The sequence below is a fragment of the Hemitrygon akajei genome, chromosome 17 (genome assembly GCF_048418815.1).
Source record: "Hemitrygon akajei chromosome 17, sHemAka1.3, whole genome shotgun sequence".
NCBI classification, from domain to species: Eukaryota; Metazoa; Chordata; class Chondrichthyes; order Myliobatiformes; family Dasyatidae; genus Hemitrygon; species Hemitrygon akajei.
In genome coordinates this window covers 5,896,067-5,919,447 of record NC_133140.1, presented here as the reverse complement: position 1 = coordinate 5,919,447, position 23,381 = coordinate 5,896,067, and the positions used below count along the sequence as shown (strand labels likewise).

Here is a 23,381-nt window from a genome sequence, read left to right as displayed (position 1 = left end):
TTCAAATTTAAAATTTAAAAAAAGATTGTTTATTTACAGTATCATACAAATTATTCATTCCTACTCATTTTTAACATGCGGATCTTCAATCTTTTTCCATCGTTCAGAATTTGCGGCGATACCAACACGGAGTGGGATAACTCTTTTTTTGTGTGCCATATTCTGCAAGACCCTCGGTAACCACTTTTTTTTTTCAAGTGGTTGTCTTGGAGGAAAGATTCTGTGAGTGGCGACCCACGTCCTTTTCACAGCCGAAGCTTCGCTTCTGAGTCTTGTATTGATGTCATTGCGCCACCACCTGGCCTGGGAAAACTCCACTTGACGCTTTAACCTGGCAAATGATAGATGATTCTAGTTATATTATGACTGCCAAATATCAAATCTCCCCGCGGAGTATGTAGAATCATGAAGCCTGTAATGCTGCAGGACGCTTCGTGACTCATTTTGGTACCTTGAATAGACTGTTGACACCCCCACCCTGCCCCAGGCCAAGCTGATCTCGCTTTCAAGGATGTATTCGAAAACTTGTTTAGAAGAGTAAGAACTTGACCAATATTGTCCTTTTATCATTTAATGCGTACACACAAAAGTCAGTTATGTAAAAACGGAGAAAACTGCAGATGCTGGAAATTCAAACAACACACACAAAATGCTGGTGGAACGCAGAAGGGCAGGCAGCATCTATAGGAAGAAGTACAGTCGATGTTTCGGGCCGAGACCCTTCGTCGGCACTAACAGAAAGAAAAAAGTGATTTGAAAGCAGCAGAGGGAGGGAGAAATCCGAAATGATAGGAGAAGACAGGAGGGGGAGGGGTGAAGCTAAGAGCAGGAAAGGAGATTGGCAAAAGGAATACACAGCTGGAGAAGGGAGAGGATCATGGGACGGGAGGCCTAGGGAAAAGAAAGGGAAGGGGAGCACCAGAGAGAGATGAAGAACAGGTAAGGAGTGATTGTGAGAGGTACAGAGAGAGAAATAAGGGAGGGGGATAAATAAATAAATAAGGAATAAGAAGGTGAGGAGGCATTAACGGAAGCTATAGAAATCAATGTTCATGCCATTAGGTTGGAGGCTACCCAGACGGAATATAAGGTGTTGTTCCTCCAACCTGAGTGTGGCTTCATCTTGACAGTAGAGGAGGCCATGGATAGACATATCAGGATGGAAATGGGACGTGGAATTAAAATGTGTGGCCACTAGGAGATCCTGATTTCTCTGGCGGACAGAGCATAGGCATTCAGCGAAACGGTCTCCCAGTCTGCGTCGGGTATCACCAATACATAAAATGCCGCACCGGGAGCATCGGACGCAGTATATCACACCAGCCAACTAATAGATGAAGTGTCGCCTCACCTGGAAGGACTGTCTGGGGCCTTGAATGGTGACGAGGGAAGAAGTGTAAGATACGCTGTAATTCATCCCTGTAAGGGCAGGGGTAGCACTTGTTCCGCTTACAAGGATAACTGCCAGGAGGGAGATCGGTGGGAAGGGATGGGGTGACGAATGGAGAATGGAGACGCTTAGGGAGCGATCCCTGCGGGAAAGCAGAAGGGGTGGGGAGGGAAAAATGTGCTTGGTGGTGGGATGCCGTTGGAGGTGGCTGAAGTTACAGAGAATTATACGTTGGACCCGGAGGCTGGTGGGGTGGTAGGTGAGGACAAGGGGAACCTATCCCGCGTGGGGTGGCGGGCAGATGGGGTGAGAGCAGATGTGCGTGAAATGGGAGAGATGTGTTTGACAGCAAAGTTGATGGTGGAGGAAGGGGAAAAAAATCAAAAACAGCTAAACTCCAATCCCTACACCATGTCCATATATCTCGATCTTCATTACATGCACGTGCCTATCCAAATATTTCTTAAAAGCATCTAACATAATTGCCTCTACCGGACAGCGCATTCCAATCATCCACCACGCTCTGATTAAAAAAAAACTTGGCCTTCATATCGCCCTTCAACCTACCAGCTTTCAGCTTCATGCTGTCATAGGGTTGGCGTTGATGGCAAGACACAGACACTGAAGTACTGGGAACTGTACTGGACTAGAGTTAAGGACGGGACTGGACACAGACTAGGAGCTGGGACAGGAACACAGATTTCGGATAGGACTTTGGCTCGAGAAGCGGGACCAGGACAGGAACTGTGAACTCGGAGCCTGGGCTTGGACTCCAAGACAGAGACTGGACAAGAACCCAGAACCTGGGTCTTGACTCGGGTTCGGACCCCGGAACTAGGCGAGGACAGGGTTCTTCGCGGCTCGGGTCGGTTAGGCCCTTGAGTACGGAGCCAGGACTCCTCCTTAGAGCACAGGGTCGGGATACTTTCGCAGGGCGCCGGGTTCGAGTACTTACTAGGATGTGGGATGACTGCCGAGGTAAACCACCAAGGAAACTGTCAGGGATTCAGATGGAGAGGGGAAGGAAACAGTCCAGCCTCAGGGTAACGGCAAAGACGGCCTGACTTACCCCACGGAGACAAGGACGGAAAGGGACAGGTCCAACCGCAGGGTAATGGCAAAGACGGCCTGAATTATCCCACGGAGGCTAGGACAGGAAGGGAGCTAAATCCGGGGTGGTGCCAAGTCTCGGGGCGGCCAGCAACCTTTGCTGCCCACGGAAACAGCCGAATCCGTATCTAGCTTGGAGTGGCAGATGGCCACTCAGCTGGCGGTGGAAACTGCAGTATCCATACCACGATAACTGCTCCGACTAGAGACAACCAAGCTCCATGAAGTGGTGGTCCTCTGATCAGGCCTAGAGATCATGAATGACTGCTCTAGCCTTCCACCAGCGGGATGCTCCAAGAGGATACTGATGAGACAAACCAGCAGCTACACTCGACCCCAGGTCCACTTATATTCCCAGCCCCAAGACGAGAATCATGTGCCTATGATTAAGCCCAACTGAACCAAGGGACAGCCGGAAGACCCGGAGTCCGGAGTCCACGGTCCAGACCACCCCTCACCCCCTCTGGGAGCCTCTGGACGACCGACCAGGCTCTCCAGGACTAAGGACGACCCGAGCGGGAGGGGGAACCCGGAGGGAACCCAGAATGATGAGAGTTAGACGACAGTGTCTGCGTTACTTGGTCCATGCATGGCTGGCTCGTTAAGTCATGCTGTGGGTGTTGATGGAAGACTCCAATGTAAGACACAGACACTGAAATACTTGGTACTGGACTGGACTGGACACAGACTAAGAGCTGGGACAGGAACACAGACTTGGACTAGGACTTTAGCTTGGAAAGTGGGACTAGGACAAGGAACTAGGAACTCGGAGCCTGGGTTTGGACTCTAAGCCAGAGACCGGACAAGGACCCAGAACCTGCGCCTTGACTCGAGCTCGGACCTCAGAACTAAGTGAGGACATGGTTCTTTGAGGCTCGGCTCAGTTAGGCCCTTGAGTATGGAGCTCGGACTCCTTCTCAGAGCACAGGGCTGGGCCCCTTCCTTGGACGCTGGGCTGGGATGCTTACTAGGATGCGGGGCCGGGATGACTGCTGTGGTAAACTGCTGAGGAAACTGTCAGGGGTTCAGATGGAGGGGAAAGGGAACAGCTCAGCTTCAGGGTAATGGCAAGGTCGGCCGGACTTACCCCACGGAGGCTAGGACAGGAATGGAGTTCAATCCGGTGTGGCTCCGAGTCTTGGGGCGGCCAGCACCCTTTGCTGGCCACGGAAACAGCCGAATCCATACCACGATGACTGCTTCGACTAGAGACAACCAGGTTCCATGAAGCGGTGGTCCTCCAACCAAGCCTAGACTTCACTAATGGTTGCTCTAGCCTTCCACCGGCGGGTTGCTCCAAGAGGACACTGATGAGACAAACCAGCAACCACACTCGACCCCAGGGCCACGTATATTCCCAGCCCCAAGACGAGAATCAGGTGCCTATGATTAAGCCCACCTGAAACAAGGGACAGCCGGACGATCTGGAGTCTGAAGTCCACGGACTGGAATATGAATGGGAATGCGGATTTCATGGACTGGACCATGACACAGGAATGCCCTCTGGTATCAGACATTTCAACCCTTGGAAATCGATACTCTTTGTCCATGCCATCTATGTCTCAAATAAACTCGTGAACTTCTATTAGTTTTCTCCTCAGTATAAGGTGCTCCAGAGCAAGCATATCAAGTTTATCCAGCATCCCATGATTATACATGCCCTCTAAACCAGGCAGCGTCCTGGTAAACCCTTTTTGCACTCTTTCCAGTGCCTCAACTTTTGCTATAGTGGGGCGACCTGTATGTAATACCCAGAAGTGGCTCTAACAGATTATATATATTTGTGACATAACATAGAACATACAGCCCAGCACAGGCTCTTCGGCCCTTCTCTGCCTATAAGCACCACGACATCTGAATGTAACCCCTTCCCCTTGCGAATATACTGAAGCAGCTCCAATACATTATTGACCCCAGAACCCGGGAGTGAAAACAGCACCCTGGTGTCTCTTTTGTGGCCACAAAATGTACTAACTGTCGAGTGCCCTATAGCCACAGCAATTATCACACAGAAGCAAATCTTCTATTTGAAATGCTGTAAGAAGCTTGTAGGTGGGAGATATTAACCAAAGGACTTGTCTGCTAAATCGTAAGATTTTTCTTGCAACAATTAAGATGTTGCTGATAACCATATGCTGATGTTGCTAAGCACGTGTCCTTCGATATTGCTTCAAAATCATCATAAGTTAGTCAACGTTCTGCCGATATTCTACTTCAGCCCGAGGCCGTTAAAGTCAAGTAGTTCTCAGGGATAATGAGACACAGTGAAGTTGAAAATGGGTCTTAGACTTACAGGAATCTATAGAATGATGGACGCCATCCTTGTATTGTATGTTCACTCAGGACTTTGATATAGAGTGGAACTTGAAACGTAAGAAATACACGAACATTTAGACCAGGATTTCTCAACCAGGGCTGCACAGTTCTGTGATAGGTCGTGATTAACAAAAAAAAACTGTGTTATTTGAACTTCACATGATGTGCGATGTGAGTGTTCACAGTGATGGGCAGTGACCGAGCAGCCCTGTGGGCAATCTCAGGAGAGCTCTCTCAGCTCAGTATGGTAGTACGTGTTTATTTGGTTGATGCGAGATAGGGGAGTCATTGATAATTGGTGAGTACAAAGGGGAGGACGTTAGGTTGATGAAGAGGGTGAAGTGCGTTCTCCGGAGCATTGGATAGACTCGCACCACTTAGGCTGTGACGTGAGCCTTTTCTTCCCAAATTTCCTCCCCCAACTTCCATTTACACGCCACCGACTGCCTTAGGGAGCGAATAAACTCAGCTGGTGCAGTAGAAAATTGGAGAGAATATTCATTCCAAAGAAGGAAGTTTTACACGCCAGGACTCAACTGCTGGCCTGCCGCTTTCCTGGTTGTAAATGTTATTTAGTCGCAGAACTTATACCCAAAACAGTTAAAGTAACACAGTCGGTAAGAACCCAATAATGTCAGCACGTTAAAGTTACGGTGGTTAAAATGCTAGGACAAGAAGCAGAATGAGAAATTGGAAAAGGTTTCACTCTCAAAGTACGATAAGTCGACGTATTAATGGCATGCCACAAGATACTTAAGTTGTTTTCTGTGATAGACTGAGAAAACAGCTTCTCTATTCAGATTGATGAGCCAACAGATTTCAGCAATAGATGCCATGTTGTAGTATTTGTAAGATTTGTAAATCATCTTGAAATTCTAGAAAGTTTTATCGTGTTGCATAGAGCTGTCCGAAAGATGTAAATATTATGAGATATTTAATGTTTTGTCTTCATGTCTAGAAACAAAAGGTCTATTATGGAGGAACTGTGTTGGCATCCGTACTGATGGTAACCCATCAATGGTTGTTTCCATGGCTGAAAGACCCTTTCTCTAAGTCTTCTGCTCAACCTGAGAACTTAACTTTGAGAGAAACAGGAAGAACCTTTTGAGCTACAGTCCGATCGTGCACTCAAGATGAGATTTATTAACCTGTCCCTGGACCAGTTCTGGATTTCTGTGAAGGAAGAGTATACTGCCATTCACAGGAAATCAATGGGAATTTTGTTGCAGGTTTCAACTCTTTATATATACCAGCAAGCTTGTCCTTGTTTAACAAGCATCAGAAGCAAGGATAGAGATAATTTCAATTCAGTTAAAGGTGAAATCTGTGTGCCCATCTCGACCCAGAATTGAGTATCTGACCAGGAAAAAAACAATAAACCTGATAATGTCACTTTCAAACTCTTGCATAAAATAGTACCTTAGGCTATATTGTTATTTATATTGCACTGGTTTATAATTTTTTAAGTAATTTTACTATTCAACATTGTTAATACATTTTCATGTTGTGAATAGGATTCATTAAAATCAATAAACAACTTATTTAAATTAAATCTACCAAAACTACCTTTAGAAAAGCTAACAAGAGGAAATCTGCAGATGCTGGAAATTCAAACAACAACACACACAAAATGCTGGTAGAACACAGCAGGCCAGGCAGCATCAATATGGAGAAGCGCTGTCGACGTTGGGTCTCTCCCTATATCTATAGCTGCCTGGCCTGCTGTGTTCTACCAGCATTTTGTTTAGAAAAGCTAAATCTCATTTTAACTTAAGCCAGATACTTAACAGATATTTATTATGTTGCCTTATGAAACATAGAAACATAGAAAACCTACAGCACAATACAGGCCCTTCGACCCACAAAGCTCTGCTGAACATGCCTTTAATTTAGGGTTAGCCATAGCTCTCTATTTTTCTGAGCTTCATGTACTTGTGCAGTCGTACTTTCAAAGTCCCTATCGTATTCCGTCTCCACCACCATTGCCGACAGCCCATTCCACACACACACACACACACACACACACACACACACACACATCACTGCATAAAAAACTTACCCCTAATATCTCCCATAAAAAACTTACGCCTGACATCTCTATAAGTTATTAAAATTTATGATTACAGATTAATTTTAAGAAAGGTAAGCGAAACTTAACTACCTGTTTCTTTTCAGGGAAGGTTGGCTAAAAATTCATACTTTATTCAAAAGAGCAAACTCAGCCTTTGCAATTGCCAGCTTTACTGCATTCATTTTACATGTGCGGACGTTTTGTGACTGTAATTGCGAATGTGGGCTTGGTGAAGTTTGTGAATTCGCCCAGCAGTCGAGTAAAGTGACATGTTGTCGTGCATACGTTTGACAGCTGCTGTGGGGAACCTCCTGGGGAGCGGGAAAAATCCACAAGTCGGCAGTACTTAAAAGGGACTAACACTACTTGGGCACACAGCAAATCGGCACTGAGCAAAGTTCTGACCACTTTAGCCAGAGCGAAGTGTGTACTTACTGAAGCAGAACGTCACCCGTTCTTTGGATTCTGCTTCCGTTTGCGGCCTCCAGCTATTTGCCTTCTCATTAATAGGCGATGCTGGCAGCACACTCACTTGAGCACCCGTGTCACACAGGAAGTGTCACCCTAAAAGGATCTCCGTAGTGACTACCCTAGCAGCTGGAACCCATGGTGTTCACAGCCCTCAGACGTCTTGATGTTTTAGCACTGTCGAAGCTGCAATGTGGTTGGCGTTTGTTCCAAAGCGAGCATGGCAAAAGCACAGACACAGCATTGTGTGTTTTGCAGTCACATATGTGCTGGATGCCTTGCTGAACGGGCATATAGAGGCAGGGAACAGTGGAGTTATTATGGACTGCGGCCTGGCTGAGTGAAGGCTATCAGCCATTTTAGCAAGCTGCCTAACTTCCTTCGAAGTTCCATTACCGAGGGCTATATGAACCTGATCATGCACTTGTTGCATGAAGGGTTTACTAAAGATTAAAAGAAGGATGGTGCTTTCCCAGGATTGGCAGCATGTTATCCATTAGCTCCGAAGACCTAGCATCCCTAAGGCCAGTCAAGGATGCAATTGTTTGCCGCGCTCAGACACTGTTAGTCTAAAATTAGTCTAAAAGATTACTTCTCAGCTTTCGTTATTTATCATGTTCAAGTAGGTATTCAAGTAAACTCACCACTCTCACAGCCGTGGATATACTGAGTGACGCCACCAGATAGTAGAAAGATTTCTCACAACGCAAATAAGGCCTTGGCTTGTAGAAATCAAGTTACAGCCTTTTGTTCCCAAAACTCTGGCAGTTTCAAAGTGACTGTATTGGCGTATGTGTTCTATAACTCTGGAATCCTCCAGAGCATCTGGATCAACAGTGTCATTTTTCACAAACATAACGATGTGAGGTATTTTAAGTCTAAGGAAAACCATAAGAACTCATTTATTGTGCTCCAAACACAGAACACAAACCGAGGTTAAAAAAACATCGCTCCAGACCATCCTCTTAATGACGGTGGTTGTGAAATATGCATGTCTCCACCCATTATATTACCATATACGCAACACACAAAATGCTGGTGGATTACTCTGAGTGTCACGTGCTCGTCAGGACCTAAATAGAACGATGATACAGATGAATGAGTGGCTGTGGAAGTGTTGACGGGGTATCAGCCATCCATCAACTCAAAATGACCATGCCCATCAAATCAGGCCACTCCTGCTGTCTCCTTAGGAATGTTAATGAGCAAAGTAACGTCCTTGCAGCGAAAGGTAAACAATCCCGGAAGCCATAATACATAAATCAAATGTGTGTGTGTCTCTCTCTTGTCTGTAGCAGATGTTCCTGCCTCTGTGCTTCATCACTCTCTCTCATTAGCAGCATAGCAATAGCAATAGTTCATAGTTATCAAAAGGGGGGGGGATGGTTAACTCACACCCCATTTCCATCAGGTCTGTTCAGCACTCTAACATGTGGCTGTTATGTAATTTGCAAACCTGTTACAACTCTGTGACAAGAAACAACAGACAGCACACTGCATCCGATTAGAGGAATTATACTTATGAAGCTTAAAGGGTTAGAAAAGAAAAGAAAGAAACAGGGCCATTTTAAATAAACAGTCAAATGTTCACAAGTTGGAGATCAAATCACCAATACTCAATCGATCTCGCTGCTTGGCTCCATCGAATCATGGTCTCCTCACCGGGTCGTATCTTACGACCAGTTCTCTCCAGCATCTTCTCTCTTCCTTTCCCTTTCGACAGAAAAATCAATTCACATTCTTCCAAACCATACGTTAGCTCTAACCATAACCCAAAACATTGCTTTTACTGAATTACCATTACATTAGTAGTGAACCCTTTCCTAGGGAAAAGTGAAAACAGATCTATAGAATGTGATCTAAATTAGGTACAGAAGTAAAACAGAAAGTAATTGATTGCATAAATACTCACCTCCTTAATGTCAGGATTTAGTAGATGCGCACTTGGCAGCAATTCCAGCCTTGAGTCTGTTTGGTTAGGTCACTATTAGTTCTCTGGTCGACACAATTTTTCCCCAAAACTGCTCAAGATCTGTTATATTGCACTGGGACCGTGAGTGAACAGGACTTTTCAAATGAAACCACAAAATTCTCATTTGCATGGAGGACTGGAGTCTGATCTGGCCACTTCAGGAGATTAGCTTTGTTGTCTTAAAGCCATTCCTGTGTAGTTTTGGCTTTATGCTTTGAGTCATTGTCTTCCTGGAAAACAAATCTCCCAAGTTACAGGTCTCATGCAATCTGCATCAACTTTTCCTCTAGGATTACCCTGTATTTTGTTGCATTTAGTTTACCCTCTATCTTCACAATCTTTCCAGAGCCTTCTGCAGTGAAGCATCCCTATAGCATGATGCAAGCACCATGCTTCACAGTAGGGATGGTGTGGTTTGATGGTGTGTGGTGTTTGCCTTACGTCAAACATAATGATGTCTGATGGATAAAAGCTCAGTTTTGGTTTTATCAGACCATAGAACCTTCTTCCAGCTGACTTCAGAGCCTCCCACATGCCTTCTAGAAAACGAGATTTCATGTGTTTTTTTTTTGAAAAGGGGCTTTCTCTTTGCCACCTTCCCATAAAGCTGCAACTGGGGAAGATCCCGGGCAACAGTTGCTGCATGCACACTCACTCCCATCTCAGGAGGTGAAGCTTGTAACCCATCCAGAGTTATCAGAGGTCTCCTGTTGGCCTTCTTCACCAGTCCCTTTCTAGCACGGGCACTCAGTTTTTGAAGACGACCTGCTCTAGACTGAATTACAGCTGTTCCATATTCCTTCCATTTCTTGATGATTGACTTAACTCAACTCCAAGGGATATTCAGTGCCTTGGAAGTTTCCTTGTATCTCTCTCCTGACCTATGCTTAATCAGTAACTTTTTCACGATGTTGCCTGGAGTGTTAGTTTGTACTCATGGTGCAGTTTTTGCCAGGATGCTGATTCAGCAGCAGTTGGACCTCGCAGACACAGGTGTACTTTTACTACAATTAATTGAAGCACCATGACGGCACACAGATCTCCAAAATCAAATCTCCATTTAACTAATAATGTGACTTCCAAAACCAATTGGTTGCACAAGCGAAGATCTGGTGTGTCATATTAAGGGGGTGAAAAATTCTGCAATCAATTAGTTTGTGTTTTATATTTGTAATGCATGCAGATCACTTTGTCGAGCTCTGTTTTCACTTTAACACGAAAGAGTTTTTTTTGAAAAGTGTCAAAAAGCCAAATTAAGTCCACTGTGATTCAATTTTTTAAGACAATAAAACATGAAAACTTCCAAGGGGGTTGGGGCCTTTTATAGGCACTGTATACAGTATATATATATACTGTACTGGACTGTACTGGAGACACAAGATAACAAATGCCTTGATATTATCAGTAATATTATACCTATCTCTAATGTCTGATTCGACAGTGGTAGAATCCAGCAGATCCAATACTCCCTTTACAATTCTACCGCGAGGACTTAAGAACTTTTTAAAAGCTATTATTAATGCTTTTTGAGATAGTGATTTAGATGCATATCATATTCTTTACTGAGTTAAGTATTGTATGTAATTAGTTTTGCTACAACAAGTGTATGGGACATTGGAAAAAAGTTGAATTTCCCCATGGGGATGAATAAAGTATCTATCTATCTATCTATCTATCTATCTATCTATCTATCTATCTATCTATCTATCTATCTATCTATCTATCTATCTATCTATCTATCATTTGGAATGTTCAATGTTAATGACTGTTCTAAAAGCCAGACACCCGGAAAAAACCTTTATGTTACAGTGCTGATGGATGGCTCCATGAATATGCCACTGATTAAATTCCGTACAGGTTTCATTTCTTGAAAGCTGGTTCTTATTCCACTTAAGCCATAATTGCATTATCAATGATGTTATGATTTCAAAATGATCTCCAAGGGCCAAAATGATCTCTAAGGACCAAAAAGGAAATGAGTCTTGTTTTAAATTGCAACACGTTCCTTATATCTGGAATGCACCATTACACTGGATCAGATCTCACACGAACTTGTAGACGATGCCTTAAACAAATTTGAGAAGGATAATTCACAGGGTCACATAGGAGAAAACGTAGAGGATGAACTCGTAGGTAATCTGTGAATTATTCTGTATGGTGGGTGAGTTGCCCTACACATGTCTCAACTCTCATCTGTGGCATATGCACCTGCACGAAAATCCCCACCCTCATACCCCGCTCCTCCCTATTTAATGCCCACACTACAAGGCTCCGATCTCTACAAAGGAACTTGACCAGTGTTTTTAGGGTTAACTGCTGACATGGAAGTCAGCTTATTCCTGTAATGTGTGTGTTTCCTTTTTACCACAGGGAACTAGTCCTTACAATGGTCACACAAGCCAACTGGAGTTTGTATTTCACTGCCAGTACTATAATCTACTGTACACTGCAACTTAAAATAGGATTTTGGATAGATTCAAAATTCCGTTTAGTTTACTGGGTATGTTCAATAGTGTCAACTAGTGGGCTAGTGGGAAAGACTACTGACTTATAATTGTTCTTTCATTCGGCATCACTCTGAACTGAAAGAAGCCACTGAACTCCACAAAGCTATTTTGGATGAAATTCTTAACGGTCTGTAACTCGGTTAGCTGCATTCATCAGTCTTGTGAACCCTCAAACTACAAAGAATGATCCATTTTTTTCCTGGAAAGGTTCAATTGCCCTTTGGATGGAGAGAATTCCAGTTATACAGTGCTTTGTTGAAAGTTCCACCATGCGCTTACTCTTGATCTTCTAACTTTAACTAAGGATTCAGTCACCTTATTCTTCAGCCTTTGAACAAAAGGAAATTACTTTGCTGCTTCCACTCTTTTTAACATTTTGCACACATTGTTCAACTCTGTCCTCGTGATTGCAGGGAGATATTCAAATGTATATAATCTTCAGGGATCTTCATAGGATGGAGATGGAGAGGATGTTCCTTCTTGTAGGAGAGTCTAGATCTAGGGCTCTGAGGAAACAGGGCAAAACCTGCTAGTTTTATTGCCGATTATCTGGACTATGAAAACTCAAACTACTTCCTCAAATACACATTATGCTTACTTGTGCACACCGAGAGCAGCCTGGTCCCTATCGTCACATTGTTCTGAAGTTGGAACAAAGAAATGCAATTCTTCTTTGCAGATATTCACCATTTGGTAACATTGCTTATTAACATGATTAATCACCAACCACATTACGACAATACAATTATTGATAGACAATACAATCTCCAAGTTAAACGCCAATAACACTTCAACGTTAGTAAAAGGTGTTGTTGTGTACTTAATATTTCAGTAACGTTTAATTAATATTGTAAATATATTGTTTGATAGTGTACACTTTGTTGTTTACATAAGTATTATGGGTTAATGTAAAGTACGTGAATGCCTTATGTGATTACAGCATCAGGTCATATGTACACACCTCACTGAAGTAGAATGGAGTGGACACACTTATCCGCAGTTCCCGTGTTTTACTTTTAACTAGTTTCTCCAATTGCAAAATATAACAGGGGTGTTGAGGTAGTCTAAAAATGAAACAGAGAGGACTACTATCTGTTGAAACACAGCACTTGTTTCTCTTCGCAAGGGGAGAGAGACACTTGAGTTAAAAACAAAGTGCACGCGTATTTCTTCATAAAGGGAGAGAGGTGGTAGAGTTTAAAAGGCAGAAAATGGATGAATTTACAGGTTCATAAACAGTGAGTACCGGAAATAATTATAATTAATAATAATAAAAAGCAAAATTGACTGGCAACATCAGAAATATAAATGTGTTTGATTGCACAAGAAATAACTACGTAATGTATAATGAACGAAATGAGCATTGCAAGCAAGTTAAATTGCTAACGAAAAGAAGTTGCCAGTTTTGCTGAGCATAATAAATGCAAAATCATACAATTTGATTAGAGGTTTGACTGTTTCGGCCAAATCAGCTGAAATGAAATTTGTTGATAAAAGGAAAGTCTTGCATAAACTTTTAGAAGGTCTTTTACAAGGTGCTGTTCATGAAGCAGCTTAAAAAGTTAAGAGTCCATAGCATTACATAAAAGATACTGGCATGGATAGAAGATTGGCTGGCTGGCAGGAGCCAAACTGTGAGAATACAGAGGGGCTTTTCTGGTTGGCTGCATGCCGCAGTGCTGTTCCCCAGAGTTCAGTGTTGCGTACGCTTCTTTCAACTTATATCAACTCAATGATTTGGATGACAGAATTGATAGCTTTGTGATCCAGCTTATGGCTGATACGAAGCTAGGTCGAGGTCCCAGTAGTGTTGAGAAAACAGGGAGTCTGTAGACAGACTTAGAGAGTATGGGAGAATGGACAAATTGGCAGATTGAATATACTATAGGGCTCATGCACTTTGGAAGAATGAATAAAAAGACATTGAGTATTTTCTAACCGGGAGATTAACTTGCAGGTTCAATCGATGGTAAAGATGGCAAATGTAATGTTAACATTCATTTCCAGAGTACTAAAATATAAGATCAGGTGCGTAATGCTGAGGTTTTATTAGACATTGGTCAGATCGCACGGCGTACTATGAGCAGTTGTGGGCCTCTCATCTAAGAAACAATGTGCTGGCATTGAAGATGGCCGCGAGTAAGTTTTAGGGAATGCTTCCAGAATAAAAATATCAACGAATGAAGAGCGTTTGATACCTCTGAGTATGTAGAAGTTGCAGTTTAGGAGAAGAACGAGGCAATTCATTGTAGTCTGTCGAACATCGAAAGGCTTAGATATAGTTTATGTGGAGAGAATGTTTCTTACAGTGATTGGGACAAAGACAAGAGGGCGCAGTCTCATAATAGAGAGGCGTCTATTCAAAACACAAATGCTGAAGAAACTATTTAGCCAGAGCGGAGTGAATCTATGGAACTTATAGCCAAGTCTTTGCGTATATTTATAGCATGTTGATATGTTCTTGATTTGTCGAGATGTCAAAGGTTATGGAGCTAAGACAGAATAGGGTTGAGGGGAATAATAGATCAGGCATGGTGGATTTGCGAGGTGTCTCTATGAACCGAATGATATAATTAAGCTCATATGTCTTATGATCTTGTAGTCTAATTTGGAGAACTGAATCTGTATGCAGTCTATATGTAGCCTCCGGCCCTAGATAACGACGTACAGATTTTAGTTTTGAAATGTACTGAGCGTGTTAGCTGTAACTGGTCCGTTAACCTCACATACAACGACTAAGTTCTTTTTTCCATGACCATACAAGCCTTCTATCAATTCCTGTTGTGGTGGTCCAGATATCTTCAGAAAACATCTATAAAACACAGATTGGAATGTAACCTTAAACAGAAGTTGTTGAACTGCAGAAGAGTACTGTTGGCCGGTGGTACTTCTGCCATTGTTCAACATTAAAGTTGCTACCGTTCGCTCGCTCCACGTGAGATATTCAATTTTGCCTTTAAATCTTTATTTACCTGTATTGACAGAAAACATGCCCTAAATGGGCTTCAATTTTTAATGTTAACAATGCCCAAATACAGCAGAACGCACAAAAGAGGTATCCCCCACCTCCCAGGAACCTGAGAGTGGATTTCAGATAACTTAATATCTCTGAAGTCTTTAAGCTTCTAGCAAGAAGAATGCTTCTCTTTATATGCAAACGTAACACCAACCATCACCTTATCGATCGTAAAAATCTCCCTATATCGTTCTATGCCCTGAAAAATAGCAGAAAGAACTCGATTCCCTGTAAATTTACACAAGTGTGATACATCACCTCCGGAACTATGTTTCGAAAATTTTCACTCTTGAGTAACTTAAACTTAGACATCGGAGACTCACATTCAAGAGTAGTGACGAAGTGTCGTGGAGATCAGAAATGTAATATCTTTCGTCTTTATAAAATATTGTTGTGTAACTAAAACTCCAAAGATCTTCCTAAAAAACCTACTTGACTTGAAATTAACTTTGCCATGGGTGGGCGCAATTCTCTGTGCCAATTTCTAATCCCAGTCCTGGACCTGTATTTCGTCCCATCCTACTGAAACACTCGCCGTGATTTTCTGTTACCTCTGAGTTCCACTATTCAGACTAACTGTTTCTGCATTGCTGTGTTAGTTATGATTACTTTTGATTCTATAGGTTTGGTGCCGACTAGATTACTGAGATATGCAGCAAAAGTACATCCCACATTTGAATTATGGCCGTTTTATATCTCTGTACGCAGCCTTTTCTTTCCTTCTTCTGTAACATCTTCCTTGGCATAGATATTTCGGAATACCCCAGTTTTATTGTTTGGTAGTTTCCCGAGTATAACTGTGATCGTGTCGGTTTCTCCCATGCTCTAAATACTCCAACTCTTCTAAAACCATTTACTCATGTAATAATCTCATCGATGCTTCCTTTTCGTTCTGTTCATCCGACTGTTCTCCTGTGAAATTCTTGCGGTTGTATTAATTAATTGTACTTTGAATTTCCGTTGCTTCGCCAATGAACAGGAAGTGTAAACCAGCACACGCACGAAGAAAACCAAAAGTCATAGCTTAGTCTTTCAATGTAAAACAGAACAGTCGTTACTTTCATTAATCAAGAAAGCGGAGCATCAGTTGATTGCTTTGCTCAGAATATTATGACTGCAATGTTTCTGCTCTTGTTTCTGTCTCTCTCAAGGATCACTTGCTCAGGTATTTGTACATTATTTCAAGTGCTAGAATATCCAGAACAATGGTTAACTCAACTCAGTAGAATTTATTGTTTTAACTATGATTGAGAGTCGAAGCAGACCGAATGGGACAAATTGCCTAATTCAGCCCCTATTTCTCATGGTCTTACGGTCTTATATACTTCATACTTTCCATTCCGGCATGCGTTCTGAAATGTTTGATGCCACGTTAAATACAACCAACCAACCTCAACCTATTTTAACAGATGCTGAAGAAGCTTCGATTACCGTGACACAGATGCCAGAGCGACAGATTATATGGATGGGACGAAGCATCATTTTCCATTGCATAATCCCTCTTACGTATGACCAGTCAAGAATTGAAGTTCGCTGGCGGAAGCAGGGGGAGAATGAATATCTACAAAATGAAGTTACTGGCAGGAAGAGATTAGTCAGCAAAAATAAAGGAGGGGGCTATTTTGAACTGCTGAACGCGACTATCCAGGATTCGGGAATCTATCAGTGCGTAGTCATGCGTGACGGAAAAACCATTGGAGAAGGAGAAGGATCAGATCTGAAAGTGTGCGGTGAGTGGCATGCGTGAGCAGGAGTATCTGAAATTATTATATAACGTTACCATATCACTTTGAGATTTCTGAAAATATAAGGACCTACTCAAATTATGTTAACTCTGCCAAATGCATTATCTAAAGCTCCGTTCACTACCTTGTTTTACAATTCGATTTTATTATCCAGAAAAAAAATGGACATGTTAGTGTGACAGCAGATATTCTGTATTTCAAACCAAGCAAAACTATCTTCTGATTAGTGTTACACTTCACAAACTGAAGCGCAAGCCTACAGAAATCCGAATCAATGTCGGCTTCTTGCGCCCCATTGTGCGAGCTAACCAATATCAGTAATTCATCTATTTGTCGCTTGAAAAGACATGCAGATTTACTGATAAAAACACAGTCCTACAGAGGATGCCTTCATTCTCTCACATTCTGTTTAATTTCCTCCCCTCAAAATGTTTTATTTTACACTTTGTACCCCACAGCTGCTCCAACTCCATTGAAATTTTCATCCAGGGCAATCAGGAACTCATCTGCGACTTTGGTACTTGTGTGTGAAACGGCTGAGTTTTACCCGAGAGAATTAAATATTACGTGGTATAAAAACGGTGCCCCAGCGACAACAGATATAAGTACCTTTAAACAAGAAAATACTGAAGGGTTGTTTAAAGTTTCCAGTTTCTTCCAGTTTCCAGTTTCCACTTCAGAGGTGAACGGGACTGTTTGCATATGTTTGGTGCAACATATCGCGTTAAAGACTCCTGCAATTGCTATCTACACCGTTCCCAATTCTTACCGAGGTACGAAATGAATGGGCAATTAAATTTTCTGACTTGCAGTTGAATTCTAATTTTTGGTGGTAATGACGTTAGGCGATGAAGTCAATATACAATGCAATATCCCCTAGTTCTAATTTTCTAGAAATAGTCGGTTAGTTCAGGCAGCTTTCAGTGTGTGAGTATAAGGTGGAGTGATCAGTTTTTGCTAAGCAGTCAGCCTCCTAAAGAATATTAAGGTCTTAAGTCCCCGAGCTGTTATGTACTGGAATATAGAAATAGATGTTTTAGTAGCTACTTTCACTGGATACTATACTGTTACTGTCCTAGAATATAGAAACAGCTGTTTTAATTGCTATTTTGAGACAAGCATTAGTGATCTCCTGTAGTTCCTCAATGATTCAGAATATGCTTCCCCGGTGCAGTAGTTCATAAATATAACGTTTATTAGGTACACAGAGCCTTGCTTCAATGCATAACCAACTGGTTGTTATGCAATATGTATTATTTTATTCAACTCAAGAGAATATTTCTGAGTCTATAGGGATTATGAAGATTATGAAGCGTCAAATGTTGCTGTAATATAAAAGCGTCAAATAAAATAAACGCTCTAGAGTACGCATATGACTTAGGCCTCATATTATATTATTTTCCGAGAACAAACTGCTTATATACTCTGGACTCACGAAAAAAAGTCTATTGTTGATTGTCTTTGCGTTGTCATCTCACGCCACTTTATGCAGTTTCTTAAAAATAAAATTCAGTTGAATCAAGAAATAATTCCGAAACCTAATCTTTGTAACATGTTTGCAAAGCAAAATCACTGTCTACCTTTCTAATATTGCAGAACCCTTTAGCAAATTTATCAACATCTGGAGTTCTCGATGCTCAGTCGGTGGAATAGTCATTTTGATACTATTAATTATCGCTGGCAAGAAGTGCATTTCCATGAACAAACGTATGTACTATACTTATTGTCTATTTCCAAGGTAATACCGTGAGTAAATAATACATTTTATTTTCATTGTAGTGAGGTGATGCAACTTCACACGAACAGAAATAATTCCAGAACGAAAGCAATTCCGTATTTATAATGTAAATCATTTACTGGTCGTGTTCAAGAGAAAGATCGAGTGCGATATGGAATTAATTAAATCTAATTAATTAATCTGATTTCTAAACTCCGTGTCTCAATTTCCGTTTCTGAGTACAATGATATCTATGTCCATTCTAGAGGTAATGATAGAGGTAATAACGGAGACACTTCCTGTGTTCACAAATGTGGAAATGTCACAGGACAAAAAAATTGTACAGAATTAAAGATATTTTCAACCAACTGAGATTGTGTATTCTTCTCAATGCATATCTAGCCTGTTTCTTAAGGAAATGCAGACGATTATCCTTATGTAAAGTTATATTCTCAGTAAGGCTTTTTTTTCTTCACTTTGTTTTTAAAGTTATCTTTTTCTTATATCTGCAAGAATCTTCTAGCACCACGTTGAGAATTAAGATCTTGCTTCTTTAGAATCAATGATAATGCCAGTCACATACTGTGCCTGGATTTATAACTTTTACATGACAATAGCAAAATCCATTTCTGGACTACCAAGTATGGTATTTTTCTTTCAAATTACTACTATAAATATTCTGATGCCGGTGAAGAATAAAATAACTGTGAAACTCGATTTTTTTTATGAAACGCAAAATGTCACGTTAAAGTCTACTCGTGATATCATTTTGGCGTTTTTTACTTACTTTGGAGTAAGCATAATTCCAAGCATTAGTAAATTAATATACATATTCAGGAACTGAACAAGTTGTCCACTAAACATTGGAACTAAAAATAGTTTGTAAATATTGCATTTGTAAGTAGTACTTACCTTCTGAAAATGAATTACTATCTTTTATATACTTTGATATTTGTACCTTTTCTATTATATTGTAAATTAGGTGACTGTTTTCCAATCCGTAAGTCAGGTTTATTTGTAATCCATCTTTTTCATTCCAACACAGTCTATTCCTGTGTGCTGACAATATCAGAACCCAAGAGCGGAGGAAACACAGATCCATTAAAAAGCCGAGGACAAAAGTTTATTCATAAGAATTCAATAGAACATCGGTGGCTTGACCGACCGAACCTGCGAGACACAATCATAATGAGCTCATCATGTCTGTATCATGTGCCGGAGAGCCTTAAGCTCCTAGGTTTCGGAAGCATCTAAATTAGTTAATTGTGTTTTAACTAGAGTCGTTAATCCCTGGCGTGTTCTCTTTAAACCTGTTAAGTTCATTTTGACTGGCACGGCATTTCAGGATTCTGTGATTATTCATGCAAATACTTTATTCGCTCTTCTCGGGGGGTCCTAGCTTTGAGAATGTTTCATTTCACGCTGTGCTGAGCTGAAACACCACTGTTATGTTGGAACTTGTATTGATACACCCTGGTTGCCGTCTACCAACGGGACTCTAATTTTCCTCCGCACTTGCGTTCAGTCGTTGCCAGTGCATATGCTGACAGCAACATTCCGAAAACAGCGCTATTCGGGCGTCCACCCAAATAACACAAATAACACGGAATCCCCGAGCCTATAAAAAATAACTTTAATAAGTTTAAACAGAAAGCAACCATTGCCAAGACTGATTCGTTCGAGAAAAGATATTCGTGAAACTCTACACGATTGACAACAATTAACCAATTCAGGTAATCTTACCAACCTCGGAGCCCAACACTTTCTGGTTCCCAAACACAAGCAGGAAAAGTTCATTACAATTCTTACTCTGGCAACACTCTTGTGTTTTCTCTCTGTATGAAATCTAAAATTTTTATCGTTAAAGAGGAGAATGGGTGGCAATCATGCATCACAGTTGCGTATTTTGTTCGTTCTTTCTTTTGACCTTCATTGAATCTGATATTCACTCATTGATTTTTCTCGATGCTGTGGACAGATGTTTTCATCAAAGACTCTGTAAAAGTCTTAACAGATCGTCACCACTCTTAATATCTATACTGTTCATTGTAAGAAACAGCCATTTCAACTAATTGCGGCCCTCAGTACTTTTCAGTGTTCAGTTCCATTTCTCATAACATTCCCCACATGTAAGTATAATGTCATGTCCTGTTTGAATCGGTCATTCATGGATGTGTAATAAGAATTTAAAATATTAGATATAAATAAATGTCATTTATTTCTAGGTAAGCACGGAGATACTGATACTGCCGACCATGAAGATTTGGTACGTGTGTGTGTGTGTGTGTGTGTGTGTGTGTGTGTGTGTGTGTGTGTGTGTGTGTGTGTGTGTGTGTGTGTGTGTGTGTGTGTGTGTGTGTGTGTGTGTGTGTGTGTGTGTGTGTGTGTGTGTGTGTGTGTGTGTGTGTGTGTGTGTGTTTTTAAAAATCATGAATGCGTTTTAAGTCTCAGTAAATATAGCAATGGGATGGACAGCATGCCGGAACTCTTTCTCAAAGTAACATTTTCCACGACGGATTATTCTAGTCTTGTTTGCACAATTACTTGACGGTAGTTGTGACGTCGCTGTAAGTGGATATAGGAAGAGAAAAATAAATTGTTAAAATAAAGCACTTGGATGATAAATGTGCACAAATACAATCTTTATGCTTAGAGGCAGTAATTACACTTACTGATGCTGACTGAATTAATGAAACTGACAAGAAATAGTTCAAATATATATTCTAGCCAGAGCCCATACTACTCGGATAGCATTAGATTTATCAGTTCTGTTTTCAACATTTAAATGAAGTCTGAGCCAGTTTTCTCACTGACTGATCACTAGATATTGGTAACGGCATTATACAGTTCCATAAAATATTATTATTTCTGACCCAGGTTGAAGAGAAGAAAATCTTGACTTACACTGCTGTAGAAGTGAACAATTCCAATCAGCAACGGAGTCAGAAAATTGAAGAGGGGACACAAAATACACAAGTGGGGTTCAACAGTACATAACGGTCACATACCACACGTGACTCTTGAACCTTAAAGCAAAAAGAAAATATTTGTTATGGTATTGACTTTAATCGTGTGTTGTTTATAACGAAGATCCTGGATGTTTCGATATCTTTCCTGTTCAGCTAAGCACAAATATACTTTAAAAATGACAATGTTTGCAGGTTTTTTTTTTCAGTTAAAACAAGAGGCTGTGCGGAAAGGACTGACATATACCACTGCAAAACTGTTTGAATCCGGGAAAGTATAAAAGCTGAAAACAAGGAGTAAGAGCAAGAAATATGCTGAATTGCACGGGGCAAATCCTTAAAACAGCAAAGGAAGACATATAGCCAGGAATAAGAATGAAATGTAAAGAGATAGCACAATTTCAATTTCCTGACTTTTTAAATTCTGCACAAATTGAATAGAAAACAAATTTTTCGAATTCGAAAATTGACGTCGGCCCTGAGACGTATTTTCTTCTATATAAACTACGTATATATCGTCTTGGGTAATCCCAATACCGAACTTGAGGATATTATACAAATACACCTGGACATTGATATTTAGCTTTATTTAATCAGGGTCCTTCGGCTGGAATTTAGGGTCGTGTAACAAAACCAATTTCAAAATAAATCAAAGTTATTTCAAAAACAAAGGACAGATTAATAACAAATGATACGCTATTTACAGCTACAGGCTGTTAAATCTATTTAATTGTTGAACAAAAATCACACCTTGTCTTTCAAAATAAATTAACAACACTTTCTCCTCCTTCAGAATATCCATTCCTGTATTACAGCTCGTCCTCTTAGTGATGTCTGTCGGTACAGGTTTCGTGTTTGTACTTAAATTGCCTGACACTTCGTTCTTTCTTACAATGTATAATCAGAATCCTTTCGAAGGGGACAGCCTCAATTTTGTATTTTTGGATAACCAATGTACGAAACACTCGATAAGATCGGAAGGGGGCAGGGGGGAAGCAGTATCCTGTGATACACAATGCACTCTAATTCTATTCATGTCAAGATATACACAAACTGTTAAAAATATGCAATATCTAAATCATGACCTAAACAATATAAACTTTGCGATGACATTAAAGCAAACGGTGTGATTTTGATAATAAGGCCCACAGAAAAGAGCGGATGAGCTACCATCACCTCATCAAGTACATGCTGTTTGGTAATCTACGTTGTCAAACAGAGACCAATATGAAAGCAGAAGTATGAAGTTCCGGGTTTGAAAAATTGCAATAGGACTTTGGCCTACAGTTTGGAGTAGTGCTTCGGTTATCTTTGAATTTGAGATCTGGAAGTGTCCATGCAAATTAATATTTTATTTTTCTTCTTTGAATTACATTCATAGTATGGTCCCTGGAATTTAATCTCGAAGGCCAGACAACATATATCCGAGGTCTGTTCTTATATATACTGTATACAAACCCTTAAAATGTATTTTTCAAAAGTCATTGAAGACTGGTGAAATCACTAAGGACGAGTAATGGACTAACGTTGTCCCAGTATATATCAAGTTGTCTCTGCACAGACCCTGATAACTTTAAGACGAATGTGCCTTCAGGATGCCGGAATTTCGTGGCTGTGGAGCAGGGCTGACTCGAAGTCAGTGCTGCCGCCTGATGTGTTGTGGGAGTACACGGAAGGTCGAAAGCAAAGAGCTAGCATCTAGCTGTGTGCCCAGGGACCGGAGTTCCTTGGCTACAGAGCTCGGAAAAAGCCACGCAACAGATGTTTAACATCATAAGTCTGGGAGTTGTTTTGTTACGTCTCTCCTCTCCTTGTGAAACGGGGACACCTTTTTTTCCCTTATTAGGAAGAGAGAGAGCTGTGATATATCGAATTATGGTGTGAACAAGTAGTCTTTGGGGTACTGCAAATCTGTGACTTTATTGCCGCTTTGCAATTCAGTTGAACGTTGGGTGGGGTGATGCCGATGGATTTTGCTAGTGGGGGAGGGGGTCGTTACTTTGCTGCTGCTTGTGCGTGGGGGTGGAGTTTGGAGGGGTCTTTAGGGTTTTAAGATTTAACTGTCATACATTCTTTGGGGCATTCCATCATTTTCAGGTATGT

The 23,381-nt window shown here is 41.1% G+C and overlaps 1 long non-coding RNA gene across 1 annotated transcript; it reads left to right on the top strand.

The window, feature by feature from the left end:
- The first annotated feature begins 15,903 nt into the window (after positions 1–15,903).
- Positions 15,904–17,176, top strand: LOC140740939 (uncharacterized). Its single transcript, XR_012101965.1, has 3 exons — positions 15,904–16,015; positions 16,260–16,580; positions 17,054–17,176. It is a non-coding gene; the product is annotated as an uncharacterized lncRNA (long non-coding RNA).
- The last annotated feature ends 6,205 nt before the right edge of the window (positions 17,177–23,381 follow it).